The sequence below is a fragment of the Adelges cooleyi genome, unplaced genomic scaffold (genome assembly GCF_023614345.1).
Source record: "Adelges cooleyi isolate 19-005CV unplaced genomic scaffold, UGA_ACOO_1.1 ACOO_flye_CR_arks_rails_tigmint_CR_PRNA_21, whole genome shotgun sequence".
NCBI lineage: Eukaryota > Metazoa > Arthropoda > Insecta > Hemiptera > Adelgidae > Adelges > Adelges cooleyi.
The window spans coordinates 2179419-2196231 of NW_026095871.1; the positions used below are offsets into that span (position 1 = coordinate 2179419).

At 34.2% G+C, this 16813-nt stretch overlaps 1 protein-coding gene across 4 annotated transcripts in view; it reads left to right on the plus strand.

Moving 5' to 3' along the window:
• The window catches only part of LOC126834411 (uncharacterized), a 133873-nt gene that overhangs the window by 78151 nt on the left and 38909 nt on the right, over nt 1-16813 (plus strand). The gene's annotated exons all lie outside the window — the stretch shown is intronic.

Here is a 16813-nt window from a genome sequence, read left to right on the forward strand (position 1 = left end):
ATATTAGTGTTTGCGAACCGATAAATTTTAGCATTCAATTAATAATTAGAGACGTTTCAGGTTCGTTTATCTTTTATAATATTGTTTATGAACGTTTTACCAAATTATATACTTTAAGGATTTTCCTTTTATGTTATTAAACAAAATAATTGGTGTACTATACATGAAAGCGGTGTACGAGAAACATGAAAGCGGTTAGTAAAAGTAAGTCGAGCCACTGGCACGATGAACAAATTTTAAACCCTATGACAAAGCACTTTAAAATCCTCTCGCCCTCTGCCAAAGGCCGGCCGTATCACTGTTGTATTTTCCCGAGCCGAAAGCCAATCCCCGCTCCACTCTGCTATGTTTACACGGTGATTTTAATAATATTACTGTCATGAGTACTTTTCTAAATAAATTGGCTTGCTTGTTACAGCGAAACCGATAATAAAATAAATTCATCTCTACCGTCTTTGTCAACAACTAAAACTGTCAAACACACGCGGTATAGTTTGAGTGAAGAATTTATTTGTTTTGCTATTGCCCTATAAAAACGGCAATATTAATCATTTTTTTAGCCCATATTATGAATTTTGTAGACTTTTTTTTAGAGAATAAGATCTCATTATTGAATTCAATATGTTCTTGCGTTTAAAACGGCTCGCGTTAACCATTTCATAAGATTATTGTTTGGAAATTCACTTTATTGGCTACACCGATGTTGGTTTAAGACAGCAACTACCGGTCTTACCAGGTATAAGGGCTATTCATTAATACTTGTTGTCAATTATCGTTTATACAATTTTAAATTTAGTAGATAAAACTCACACACCACGGGAACCCAGCAGGTATGGCAGGTATAGCACAGGCGTCCATAGCGGGAGTGTTTATTTTTTTTCTATCCTCTAATGAGTTTCGAGGTTTCGTTTTACTTTGCATCACGTGTGCTTAATGAAGGGAATGAAAGAACAAAAAATTCTTCATTAGCGTAAAGACGGCGTAAACTATCTTTCCTATACACCCGGCGGTCGTGTCGTTTACAATAATGCATAATATATAAGCGTCGTATACGGTATAATATGCAATGTTAACGACTACACGCTAAACTACAGAGCACCGTCGCATAATTTCGTGTACGGAGAACATTAACAAAAAAACCGTAACATACACACACACACACACAATCAAAAGGATACCACAACTAGTGCCCGGAGAAAAGGTCAAAATAATTGCGGCAAAGGTTTGAAAAAAAAAAAATTTTTTTACTACACAAAGGCCCGGGTAACGGCGGCGGCGGCGGGGTCCGTACAATGGGCAATTATTCGAAAAACGAAAACTGCTTTTTTTTAAATTTTGTTTTTATTTTAAGCTATTACCCGGTACAAACGAGACGCGAGAACAACACACGCCGCCACCACTGTTATCCTTCAACCCCATCGCGGTCTGTCCGTGATAAATTGTCCGGTCTCGGTTTATAACGCGAAGGCCGTTTTTCCAATGAAAAAAATATACCCACTCTCTCGGTATCGCTGTTCTGTCTATAGCTCGTGTAATATCATATATATATACACACCCATGTATAATAATATATTAATCCGCAGCTGGGCGTAGAGGGGTAAAAATGATTTCAAAAAATCCCGTTTGACCCGACTGCGATGACGGAGGCGGATTTGATAACGAAAACAAGACGGCCACCCGTTTATTATAATTATTTTGCTCGACCCGGCGTGCATGCGGTTCATCACGGTTTTCACAATCCATCTTCTTAATGAATTGCGTTCCGTCTGCCATCGAGCTATTCGTCGTATACACAACAACTTACCGCTAACGTCTCTTATATCGAAACTCGTCAAAGCATTAATCTCGACTGCAGTCGTTTGCTGTAGGAAAATTAACCGTTTTCCATTTTCCAGTCACGTGGAGTGCTAGTACAAATACCGCATTATTGTTTTTAGCCAAGAATTATTGTGAAATATGTTTGCAACGCATTGAACACCTTTGAAAATCGAACAGTTCTAATAAATACCTATACAACGCTCATATAACATATTATTATACGTGTATTCTGTGACTCGTCGATGGCTTATAACATCAATACCGACTAATAGAATAATACTATATTTTCTTGACGTTTTGAAGTGATTTGTTTTTTTTAACAAGTCAATAAATTATATATTTATTTGACCAGATAGCCGATTACGTATACCGGACTCGGTTGCATAAATTAATATTCTTTTATTTATTTATTTTTTACGGTTAGAAATAGAACTATACGTATACAGACGACCCTAATAAGTTATTAAAGCATTCAACAGACATAGAATTACGATAATCAACCGATTTTTTCATTAGGAATACAAATTACTAGGATAATAATGTATAGAGTTCCATTATGAGAAGCAATTCGAATTTAAATAATGGATGAGACGAAAATTGACTGAAACCTAAATAAATAACCAGACACTCACGAAATACTTTAACCCGAATATATTTTGACCTTCAGAGTCGTTTGAACGTTATCCGAGTAATAGTTATATAACTTCCTTTGTAATAATTCTATTTAAATTTAATTTGGGTTGTTATTTTCAAAATGGTATTTACGCTAATTGGGTTTACTATTTAAAACCGCCTATACCTTTGCTTGTGTTTTTAATTGGATTTATCAAGTCTGGTGTTAAGTTTTCGTTAAGGGTTCATGTTCGCCGCTCAAAATAACTTCTACTAGAAAGTGTACGATAGATTTATATTAAATTAAGATACGAGGTACAATTTCAGGTAATCAGGTAAATAATTCAGAAATTTCGAGGTTATTTCTAATTACCAAAAATAAAAAATTTATTTCTATTTGAACAAAATCTGACTACTAAACTGTCTCGCATTATAAATAGAACATATTTTCACGGCTATATCATGTAATAAATCATAAGACAAATTTTTCAGTAGGTACACACTTACTATGGACCTAAAATGTAACTATGGTAAGCGAAAACGCCTATTTATAGCTGTTATAAGCATAAATCACTGGACATTTTAATTACAAGTAAATATTGACAAGTAATAAAAATAAAACAATTTATTGGTATACGAATGATTGATAATGTATGCGTTTAAATGTATATTCGAGATGGTTTTGAATAATATATTTTTCGAGTTTTCCCTTCTTAACATTGACGAGCAGAATAAAGCCCTCGTATCCACTTTTGCGAATAAGATAATGGAAAGGCGCGTTATCTTATTTGCTCTTCGGATACGACATTCGTGTAGTCATTAAAAGAACGGCCTCTCTTTCAAGTGCACAATGCAATATATTTTATCTACAGCTACGCCGAAAAATATTTAAATGATCTGGAAAATGTTTAAGCTTATCGTACTCGAGGCTCGCAACCCGTACGCTTACTACCTACGCATAATATATGATAGAGAAAACGGTCATACCCGCATTATATGCTCTTTTCGAGTGAAGGACGATTACGGAATCGAGCAAAAAAGTTAGTCAAAAGAAAAAAAAAATGTATATATAAAATGTTTGAGAAGACCTTTTTCCCTATACTCACTTTTTTCCCTCTCCCCTATCGATTGTGAACTCCGGTACTCTCTTTTTGCAAACGTCGCGACTAATAGTACATCATTGTGGAACTCATCAATCAATCACTTTTGGGGGCTTTCAAAATAAAGGTATGACGACGACAACGACGACCACCACCGACGATGGTATAGGTAGGTAAGACGGTGTTGTATCGCACTGTATGGAGCGTATAGGCGACGAAGGTCGGGCAAGTAGTAGTTTTGAATCCGAAAAGTGGGTATTTTCACACGCATTGACAGTACTTACTACCGCCGCTGTGCAGAGGTCCCGGGGAGATTTGGTTGATAAACGGTCGCGGTTACCCCCTTCGGTGGTTCAATTGACCGGCCTCTCCGTCGGAACGATTGCTTTTAACATGTGTGCGTGTGCTAGACGAAGAAGGTGAAAGCCCGTCGCTCCCCTGTCCCCTTTTCCGCATTAATTAACAATAATCGAATATTGCCATTAATCCGGGCGGACGTCCTGCAATTACTCGTCCGGATGAGAGCCAGCCGGGAAATAGATTGATCGTCGGCGTTATATTGCATTCTTGGGGTGTATTTTTTTCCCCTGCTTTTATTCTCCTCCTCGGACATTTTATCGTTTTCCATGGCAGCGACCAATACATACCCCGGGGAATTTCAATGGTCATAATGTATACAGCCGCGCGCGAGAGACAGAAAGAGAAGATGCCGGCGATGGAACAGCGTTTTTTTTTTATTGTCGTGAAATATATTTCTAAAAAAAAAACACACTCACACACAATGATAGGGTAAAGAATTGACGGTTGACACACTGTAAACCTCTATTATGAAAGTACACAATATTTGAAAAACAAAAATGATATTACTTTTTTTCAGATACAACATATGCGTACAAAATACATAAGTAAATTACTACCAAAATTTGTTGACAAAGTAGTTTTTTGTAAAAAAAAATTGAAGGTATGAAATTTGGTCTAATATTTTTACTGAACTTGTAACTCAAGCGTATCTACATAAATTATCAATATTAAAACAATTTTTTTCGAATAAACACATTCATAGAATAATTAAATTGTTTATAATTCTTAATTACAAATATACTAACGAATTTAAGGATCTTGAAAAAATTAATTTACCAAATAATTTTGGAAACAAAAATAGATTAAAATCAAACAACTTTACTTAAAGTTTTTAATTATTATTTTGTTTAAATTTTGTTCTATTTATATAATAAAACAATCAGTGAACTTTATACAATAGCCAAAACTCTTTGTAAAACAATTATTGTTTATCGGTTTATATTCAAATAAACACCATATTTTAAAATTTTAAATATTACCTTAATAACTTAATATCTTTAATATTATATTAATAATTAATAACTGTATGTATTTTTATTTTTCCCCCTATTACAAGCTATGCTTCTTGGAGAGTTGTCAATTCATCACATTAATATAAAGTGTTTTGTGCTTGTATTGTTGTAGCTATTAAAAAGTATAAAATCATTATTATTATTATTTCTTTAAATTATTTACTTAAAACCCTATACTGTAATAATATTTTTGTATTGAAATAAATGCAAATAGTTATATTTTTAGTTATTAAGTTCAAGAGAGATACGGTATTCTATAGCAATATAATCACAAATCTGTACGTAAGTTAGACATACTTGGAAAATAAACGGAGCACACATTTACCAAGAACTATAGACTTAAGTTGTTTGTTTCTATATTATATATGGGCTATTGACATATTTGAACAGCTACCTCGAATAATATTATGAAATAATAATATATAAACATACCTATGGGTATAAATCAAATAAGATTTCATAAATAAGTAATTTAAATCTATGATCAAGTAGTATTAATCATCTAAATTTTAAGTAGAAAGTAAAAACTCTCGAGTATATTTTGTTATACTTCCTCGCTTCGTAGCTGTTCATAAAAACAAAACCAGGTTAATTTAATTCAGCCAATGTAAAACACACAAATGCTTTTAACTAAAAAATAAAGGTATGTAACATTCGTTTAATGATTGAAGACATGTGTCTTCAATGTATTCCGAACGTGTACATAATAATATTACAGTGGTTCAACATATTAACTAAGACAGTTTTAATTACAAATAATTTAAAGTAATTATGAACTGAGATAGGGTAATATAGTTATATTACTATAACTATTTAGTCCTTTCTTTAAAAAATATAGTTACTTGAAAAATACAATCGTACGCTATTCTTCGAAGTATTTTAAGTTATTTGAATCCTGTATAATAAGTTTTAAGTCAGGAGAAATTACATAAAGGTACACTAAATTATGTTGTGTTTTACTCATTTATTATATTATCTTAAATTAAGGTTATATTATTAAAAGATATTCCTTTAATAATTGATTAATTGTGTAGTACAAAATAATATAAATACTAATCTCACTATATATTTTGTTGTGCCGCTATGAAATTGAAATTATATATTAGTTGTTATTAACCCAAACATACAAAATCAATATTAAATATATTAATAATATAACCTTATTATAATGCCAGTACGACGAAAAAATATTTAACTTGTATAATACATTTACAGTCGTTGTCCGAACCTTGTTTTAATTCTATATCAATGATTGTCATACCACTGATGTGATTAAATTGAACCTATTGACATTCAACAGCAAAATTTGAGTTGATTTTTTATTGTTTCTGAATTAAAAAACTCACTGTTCTAAATAAATACATCAAACTAGCGATTATTGAACGAGACGACTACACAGTAGTTTTAGTTGGCTCCAGCTCGAATGTAACTGTAGCTTTCCTTCATAAATATACCAGCAAGTAACAGAGATGCGAGGGATAGTCGAGGTGATGTCGCCATGAGGATTATGTCCGAAGGGAACGTTTAATTTCATTAAGCCACATGACGCCGTGGAAGCAAGTTTTGGCATCTGAAGCACGACTAGATCTATAAATAAAACCACTTTATCCATTAACTTCATTTTATCTCTTTCGTTGACGCGTTGTTACAAGTTTGAAAATCATAATTAACAATTCACATTAATAATCCACAGTGGTCTGAAAGCTAATTTAAGTGGAACTAAATACATTTTTTAATTATTACAAAAACGATAAATCGATGCACCATCTTAATATAATATATTTATATACCCTATACTGTATAAAAATAGAATCCAAGAAAATATTGAGTATTACAGGCCACAAATAAATGCGATAACGTATGAACGTTTACTATTTATATCAACTATCAAAAATTATAGGTTCATCAAATCTACATTCCATTTCCACATATCCCTCATAACCCTCTAAATAAGAGGCGAATTTTAAAATGTATATACAATTTTAATTCAGCTACTCCAAAACCATTAAGTGCCACTTTTTTTTGTAATTTTTTAATTAAAATTCTGACCAATTAAAGTTTTTTCCTACTACAATTGCGTTTCCGAATACTGTGCGAATGCGGGATATCAAGACTGATATATAGTATAATATATTCATTGAAGGTTATATAATTTATTTATTTCTCCTAAAATATAAAAACTGTGTATTTCTCTAGTTATAGTTTTACACGTATATTCAGTGCAATACCATTTTATTTTCACTGAAACCCTAGTGCAGTAGTAACACTGTATAATTTTGTAAAACGGCATTCAGTATAGGCAATATTGCTACATGAATAAATATTATACACGTGTAGCATAAAAAAGCACTTTCGTAGCCGTCAAATCGTCTTCATGCTATTGTTACATACATAAAATATGATTATAGCGGGTGACATATTACATTATCACTATGATATGAGTACCGTTTTTTTTAAAGTCAATTTGTTGTTCAATTATAAGCGAGATTTACTCATCCGTTGGCTGTGAAAACAATTTAAAAACGTTAACCAAACTAAAAAAAAAAAAACCGGATTAAGAAAATAATTGCGTTAACGTAAACAGTGGTACATGTGTATAAAATATAAAATATGATGAAATACATTTTAATCCCAAATAAAAACCACGATTTTGGTGTGTTTACATAATTTAAGTAACAGATCAGAGAGAAAGGACGCACAGTGTTTCAAAAGGTTAGGTTAGGTAATTTTAAAAGCCAAAATCCAAGTAGGTAGTCGTAGAAATGTTTTGTTTTTCATTTACCCGCTAAACCCATAAACCTAATTCCAGTGGTAGTGAAGCCAAGGGATGTGAGGATTTTCACGGAAGCTACGATTATCTGGGCGGATACGGATCCGTTGTCAGATAACGATTTATTCCAATGTACATTTAAGATAACCCTGAATGGGCAATTTTTGAGACACGCCAAAAACAACGGTAATGACTCATCATTCGCCAAGAACACATGTGCACCACTTTCGGTGAAATGACCCAATTACGAAAAAAATGAACGTGCCTTGCATTTAAAATGTATTGACGAAGAAATTATGCGTCACGCACTCGATGTGGTGTACACGGCAGGCATTATGTCTCAGAACGAAACCCGAGTGCTCTTCAACACATCCGGCTTCCCTCCAATTATCCGGCGAGAAATTAACCATGTACCAATAGGGGCGCGCTGCCGCTCTTAAATTCCCTCGGCGCTCTTTAAAAATTCTTTGGCTGTACGACAAAAGCCACCGGCCGTCACTAACACGACCCTTGTATTTACAACCCGAACCTATGAGTGCTACTCGTGCGGTCAAAGGCTCTACGCCGTGCACGGTTTGCCGATAACGTTATCTAGTCCGGGCTGCATTAAGAGGGGCCCCGCGTTCGTTTCTTAATTAGATCTGCACATATTATACACTATAAGCCCGACGATTTCTGCTACCGTGCCGAATATCAATGTGCGAAAGTCATAATTGTGATGTGCTGTGGCCGTGGTGAGACCTGGGGACAATGGGGATGCAACAGAATGCAGAAAGCCGGAAACATTTGCTAAGAATGCTACGAATTCCGTGCACTGAAAAAGTGTCAAATTAAACGGTAGTAATTCGAATTAACTATAAAAAAACGCATAAGTCTAATATGATAAGAATACATTTGACCCGGTAGTGTGCTCAGGAGCTTAAGGCGATGTAGAAGACCGGGTCGGAAGAGGTAGGTTAAGAATGGATCCTAAAAGACGGGGAAAATAATAAATACCGAGAATTACTGGACTTAAGTCATATATAAGAGGGGCATAAGCAAATCAAATATATACTTACAGCGTTGGCGACACTCGAAAACCGAAAACCGAAGACTTTCTAATACAACTATTACTGGACATATCCAAGCCCAACGCGGTTCATAGTTTCAAATATAAATCTAATCGGTAGAAATCGCCAGAAATAGCTCCGAATGATTTTCAATCATCACAAAGTTTCAATGTGATCAACCAGCCTATTTTCATATCGATCCTTTTATAAGGCAACGTAAATACAATAGGATAAAAAACGTGCAGGTATATACTTGTATAATATATGCATACATGTATATATGCAATTTCGATACGAATACAAAAAAAAAAAAACGAAAAAACTCTGCAAAATAACTTACCGACATTTGCAATTGAAAAAAAAAAACTTTCAACCACTTTATTCAGATTTTTATTTTTCGATTATATGTTATAAGCATTTTTCTTTTTAAGGTTTTCCTATTTCCCCCTACTCTCTACAGCACTACACTTTTCGCGATTTAGTCCCAAGGCTACCAACCGTCTCTCTGGTCCCCTCGACGATTATACGCGTGTCACACACTTGTCGACACACAAAAAGAGGATATTTTTATTGGGAAAATCCGAAATTTTAGTACACCGCTAAACATTTCCGCTCCGCCCTCTGCCCTATACTCTAGCTGGTAGTCCTCTGGGCAATAACCGGAAGTTTCCGTTTCACAGCCGCGCGATTGTGGGTGGGTGTGTGTGTAACCACACAATACCCTGGCAGCCACTTCCGCTTTGTACACGACCTTTGCTTAAATCATCCCTCCGGTGTTCACAGGCGGCAACATACATAATTCATGTGTTCATTGTTCTCTCCCACTCCATCTCAGACCAGTGTCTAGTAAAAACAAAACTATACCGCGACTGCTTCCACTACCCAAGACCGTGCCATCCGTAACATGCCTTTTTCCACCTACTCCCTAATATGCCCCGTTTGTGCTTATAAACCCACTCATAAATAGTGGCATGCATGTTTCCGTTTACATACACTAAAACCGTGTCACATTAGTCGTGTATAATATTTAAACTTCATACTCTACACAATGTTTCATACACATCTCGGGTTTGATTAAATTATATTACCGGAAGTTATTAATATTCCAAACGTTTTCCCGTAGAGCGACTTTAATAAATCTTAATCTTATGAAAAAGCATAGTCGAGTTGGGGGTTTCCACCCAACAATTCTTAGTGAGTAATAATTCAAAACCGCTTTGTGTCATTATTGAAGATTAGATACCGCTATTTATAAAAACAACCATTCTACATTCTTCTCAAATAACTGTTCTATTCAGTCGTTGCTTGTATTCCAATTGCTCGACTAATTATTATATTAGGTTTATCATTAGTTAAGCTAATATTGTGTGAACAAAGGATATTTTTAGTTTCACCCTTGTAACGTACTAATTTATTTCAATGTAAAATGACATATACCTTAAGTCGATGCCGAGATTGAGAGTTGCATTAGGTCATTCGCTAATGTCTTACGCGTGGGATTGAGTTAATTTAAATCTTAAAGAAGACCGGAAGACCTTTTATAATAAAATCATAGTTCAAAAATAACGTTATACATTTGTTTATCTTCAAACGAGTCTGGTCCACTTTAGTTCCTATTAAAAAAGATTATGTTAATAAAATCACTTTGGAATTGTTTTGCACCATTTAGACATTTTTGGACTCGGACACTTTTACTGAATACCAGTACCATAAATTTAGATCAACTGCAATACATGTTTGAAATGATCTTATTTTTTTTTAAAATCGAATAGGTTTTTGAATTGTCCGTGTACAGTTATTTTGTAGTTGTAAAAAAACTTTGTGTCTATCACAGTCAGACGACATTTGAACGTTTTAACACCAATACCACATTGCGTCCGGGAGCCATAAATGGTACGGCGCGTCCCGTCGTGTCTGTCGTCTTGTATTTTTCTTTCACACCAAAAGATAACTATAAAAGGGCTAAAGTGAAAACTTCGGATTTGATTTCCATCGTGGCAAATGCAAGGTGGAGAAAAAATCCCAACGTTGTTCGAAAATACATCACAAATAGGAAAGCAGCGCTAGAAGATTGTCTAAAAAAAAGTAAGAAAAAAAATACTAATAATAACTATGCATTTTTCAGGGAGTTTTTCTCGACAAACAATAATTTCTACCTTGAAAGTATTCTGACATAAGTGTTGAAAAATTCAATTTATCTATTCAAAATAAAGAAAAACTGAGTTTTACGAGAATTCAGTTTATTTTTCTTTCTAATAGCTTTCCCGAGTGATCTTGTACTATACCTTCGTGGGCTCGCGATAAGAGTAGAAAAGTTATATCATCTATAATTTTAATTTTCCATGTCGTTGCTCATAACAGCTATAGAGTAGAAACTGGATAAAAAAATAGATAAATAAACATAGATTTCTATACAAACATAAAACAGTCTTATTTATTATACAGCAATAACAAATTATAACGTTTCGTTGAGCAAGCCTATTGTATATTATAGGTAGGCGTGCATGCGTTATACTCAGAGTTGTTTACTCGAATAAGAATTTGCACAACTCTGGTCACACTGTTATCTTATCTAAATGAAACCGGGAACAGTTTTCGATGGCAAAACGTTGTTTGTAATGGGTTTTTATTAATCATCTGAGACGCGACCGTTATTTTTTAATATATTGGACTTGTAGGTGTGCCGAAGAGACGCCGCCGTTAAGCTCAATATCGGTTGTTGTAAAGAATTCCGGTCACGGCGCCGGAGGAAAAAGATTATTAAAAACGTAGTGTGTTTATCCAAAGTTCATACGGGGTTTTCATTCACTTACGGTTTTAATAACAACCGCAATAAATATGAACGAAATTAAATACTATAAATTATTACGTCGGCGGTCAAGACAAGGCGAGAATAGGTCATAAGACGGTTAAAGTAGTGCGTGATCGGAGTACATTCTAAAGTAAATACACCGCCGTGGCACCACCACCTACCCGCTGTACAATAATTATTTCAGCTTTGTTGTCATATTTTGTCCAGCAAGTGAAATTGATTTTGCTCGACACTTATGGTATCATCAATTCGCAACGAGCCATTTATAACATCTATTAAAAATTCTATACATTTTATTCTGAGAGCTGTGTTATGAATTCAGTAATATATATATATATATATATTGATACAAAGAATATCAAAACTCTATTTGAAATAAATTGTAGAAAATCGTTCAAACGTACAAAACAAGCTGAAAATACGGTTAAACTGTGTTTTTTCGATAACCTGTCGGAGAAGATTTAAAAGAAACTAGGCGTGCTAAAGACTAATTGAAACAAATCCCGAATAATAACTGTATTAAGATTCTTATTGCAAAAGAAGACCACATTTTGTTGTATAGTGTTATTAAACATTTTTGTTTTTAGTATGTTTTTTAACTTTTGTTTTCATAACTACATAATTTGTCTTAATTTAACCTTAACTTAATTTCCGATTTTTCCCAAATCCTAATTAGCTGGTTTACTTTCCTTTTCCGCTATTGGCGCAATAGCCAACTACTGATTTTTTATGTTTTAATTTTTGTAGTTTTGCACAGATCTGTTTTGGCTCTAAAGTCCAAATCTGTCACGTATCATTATCGTTTACTATATAAATAATATTTATTAAAAATGAAGTATATATATATATGCTTTACCAGCAACTGAACGCTGAAGTGTGGTTTCAATGGTTTCTTCTTACCTACCGAGGTTTAACCGGACGGAAATTTATACTTCCCAGAAACGTCTAAGCAGCATACACGGTAGCTGGTCATGTTACGACCACGATATTATTTTGTGTGTATTTATACGTACTAAAAATAAATGGAAAACGGAATTTGTTTGGAACATGCTTGAAAAAAAAAACTTTTATTATTATACCAATTGCTTCGCTCGACCGAATTAACTGCCGGTATTGCCGTATTGTTTAATAATACCTCCCCGTGGTGTTTGTACGTATTAAAATAAAAAAGAAAGTAACTTCGCGTGTTCGAATATTAGAGTAATACCGCGTAGCTAAGAATAATAATATGGAAATTATTTTAAAAGTTTTTCCATTTATTTATATTTTTTTCGCCACGCGCCCTCGGGTACCGCCGCTCGGCATTTAAATACCGTCTCAGCCTGTGTGTGTGTGTATAATGAACCTAGTGGTCCAGAATATCGTTTTGCAAAAAAAAAAAAAAATAGGGAGAGGATGCAAAGGAGAACGGTCGGAGATAAGCCGATAAGGATACACGAGGAATAAACGCAAAAAGAAAAATATCGACAGTGCGCTGAAAAAGGCGGATCGAAACCGCTCGGAGGAGCCGACCGGCCGATAAAGGAAAGCCAAATCCAATAAGTATGCGTGATATACAGCTGATGTATAAAAGTGTAGTAAAAAAAAAAAGAAAATTCCGAGCTCTTTATTTCTTTTTTGCGGGTAATTTATGATTTTGCCGCGCGTAAATCAGAACAGGTTAAAAGAGGTAAAAAGAATACCCAAATAAAACCTATTTGTTCCGCGAGAATGGGCTTACGATTGATACCGATGGGAAATTACCCGTGAACAAGCGCCGTTGCATACTAAACAGTTATCATAGGGTACCCGGACGATATTTGATTGGCAATAATATAGATAAACTTAGACACGCAAACAACGACGTGTTACAATAGCGTTAGGGCAAACCGAAGAAACCACAACAGAATACACTTAACCGTATTATGAAAACATGCCAAGACACAACGCTGTTAAATAAACAACCGGCCGGGTTTGATCAACTCGGTTTTGGAGCGACGATTTTAAAATTGTCAACTCAAGACAGTTTATGATAATTACAAAGTGAAAAATAATGACCGAAATTTGATTCGTTCAAAAAGAAAAAAAATGTACAGTCAAGACAGTTTTGACTAACGTTTCCCACAGCGGTTTATGATTTAATTAAACTCTCACAGCGAGTGGGACAAAAGAGATGTAAACGATATACCTGCTTGAGATGGATAGAGAGAACACAAACAGGAGCCGTATAGTGTGGCCGACACCGCCTGTTCGGGATAAGGTAAAGAAATAAGAGGGACGAGGGCGTTGTACGAGATTTAAGGATTATATCTAACGCGTGCACGCGGCAACCGTCTCACAAGACTTAACTCGACAAGAGAACGGGGCTTCAAAGTATGCTGCCTTTGCATATACATGAGGAGTCTCTCGTTCATTATCCGATTCTTACTGTGCTCAAACGAAAACGATTTTTTATTATTGTATACAATGTTGCTAAGATACCAGAAATCCATATTATCGTTATATTTTAATAATATAATTTTGTAGGCATTTTATTAACGCATTCATTACTGTTATATTATTATTGATAGTTTTTTTTTTACTTCGATGCCTTTTTATCGTCTGTTTAACGTACGGTAGGTATATTATTAGACTTGTATATTAGCCGGTATTATAGCAGCTGTTGACCGGTGTTTATAACAGTTTCTACCGTGTTTTCGCTCACGCTAGACTCCGCCGTAGTAATCGCATAGGAATTACGCTGTTTTTTTTTTTTTACAGCCCTTTTGTACAAATACACACCCACACAGCAGTTATTAAAGCTCACCCCGACCTGACCGGCCGGTCCTATGTGATAGTAATAATTATTATTATTATATTATATAATAAAATATTTTCACTCGGTTCGACCGGACGTGCGTGACCGACACACGGACGGATTAAACGTGCAAACCTGTGTGAACAACCGTCGATGGACCGACAGATGTGTTAGCAAATATCCGGAAGGTCTGAAGGAAAAAAAATTGTGTTTTTTTTTTTTTAGTCTGCCTGAAAACTCAATGTATCGAGTAAATTTAAAGGCCTTCGCTCGTCAGCTCTCGTCGTCACCCCCTTACCCACAAATAGCTTTACCGTAATCGCCATTTAAATGGCTAATGACCGGAAACTATCATCTCCTCGGTCACCGGTCGACTCCACCGAACTACTCAGACTTCCGAATGTATCGCTTCCGTTTCCGGCCCAGCCCCACTTACCCCGTCGTTGTGTTGCTCTCGCTGAGTTATTATCTTTATGTTAAGTAAACGCCGGCCGTTTGTACGCCACGGCTTAAACGCCCGACAGATTTATCTCTCTCGTCTCTCTCTCCAAAACCCCCTTCCTACCTTCCCCTGGTCCATATTTTTTACCTTATACATGTATATATTATAAAATATTATTTTTTTGAGGGCGAGGCGAGGACCAACGGAATTGCTAAATGCGGCGGCGGATCCGACCGGATTATGCAAAGAGAAAATGAATGGCTAGACGATTGCACAGTTATTGCGAGTTCAGACTATACATATATATATATTTGTATTTTTTATATACACAAATACATTTCTGTGGGTATTAATTTTGATGAAACGGCCAACGGGTTAAATGTTTTTAATCTTCCGTCCACCCAAAGACCGCTTGCAAATTAATGCATAAGTATAATAACAATTAATATGATAATGTGTATATATATATATATATATATGTATAAAATATGTCATGGCGTTGTTGTTGAAAATTCCAACACAAAACCAATAACAGTACACAAATGGGAAATGACTGTACTATTTAACCAAAAGATGTTTTAATAAATATTTTTATTGATTTTTGTCTCTGAAAATATTGACTTTTTACTCTTATTCTTTTTCATATTTTCGCTTTATACCATGTAAAACAGTTTGGACCGACCAAATCCTCTCAGTCCACAGTTTACTATTTGTCTAGCTACACCATCCATCCACTTTGTTTTCGATCTTTCCGCACCTCAAAGGCTCAATGTCTTTACTTTCTTTAACATTTCCAAATCATCTCAACCGGTCTAATGCTCCTGCTGTTAGTGTAATTCCCGAAAACCATCACAGATACAATTTTTTATTCTATACAAGTTATTTGCAAGTGTATTGCATCTCTAACCCCTCTTCATCGAAAATTTCCATGATGAAAACAAAATGGCAGCGTAAGGGTCAGCCAATTAAATTCATGTATTTTATAAAGGTGTAATGTAGTATAAATTTATCAAAAAAACAACGATGTATCCTTAAGCTGTCATTTTATGAAATGATAATATAATAAAGTAGGGATATGCATTAACCTAGTATATTTAAGCCATGAGCTCCTCTTCCACACAACTTTGCTGTTGACCGTTTCCGCCTTACCCAATGAAACGTTATTCTACAACATAAGTCTTAATGCTTTGAACTATGTGTTATTAGTTATTTTAGCTCAGCAACATCGTGCTTGTTGTTAAATTGTTTGTGTCATATCGATTAGATAATAATTATGATTGATGTAAGCAATTTGCATTACAATCCGAAAATAGCGTGACCATCGGTTATTACGTTAAGTACAGATATCCAACAGTGCCCTAATTACGTTATGATTTAAAGGGGTGAACTATTATTTTATTTTAGGTCAGTGTCTTAAACGCTTAATACTGATATACCAAGATTTCTTATTCATCAGACTATGAAACAAGTTTATATTATTATTTACAAGTTTTTCGCCTTTTAAGAAAGTGAAAATAACTTTTAATAAATCGAAACGCCGAACCGTGTTTGGTTGTAAACAAAAACCAATTTAAATATATTTTTATTTGACCCGGACACTTAAGAAAATATATGGAATAAATAATGATACCTTAATGTTATTTGTTTTTAGTAAAGAAAAAAAACCAAGCCATTCTTTATTGTAAAATAATCGCCGTACTGTCGAGATACATTAGGTTAAAGTTAGTTAAAAAAAAAACTCAAAACAATTTTCAACAAAATTTAAATACATTCGTTATACGCATATAATATGACTTAATACAGCATAAGAAATTGTTTAAGTGGGTACAAAAAAAAAAACAAAGTCAAATAGAAATAAAAAAAATGTATTAAATATTAAACAAATTAACACTAATGTAAAGTTATATTTTGTAATATTTTACAAATTACTCAAAAACAGTAGCTATAATTACCAAATTTCTTCCTTAGAGCAGCTTTAAAGATCAAATACATACATAAGTATACACTTACAATATTATTAGCCACTTTACAAAATTAGATACTTTATTGTGCAACTTCCAA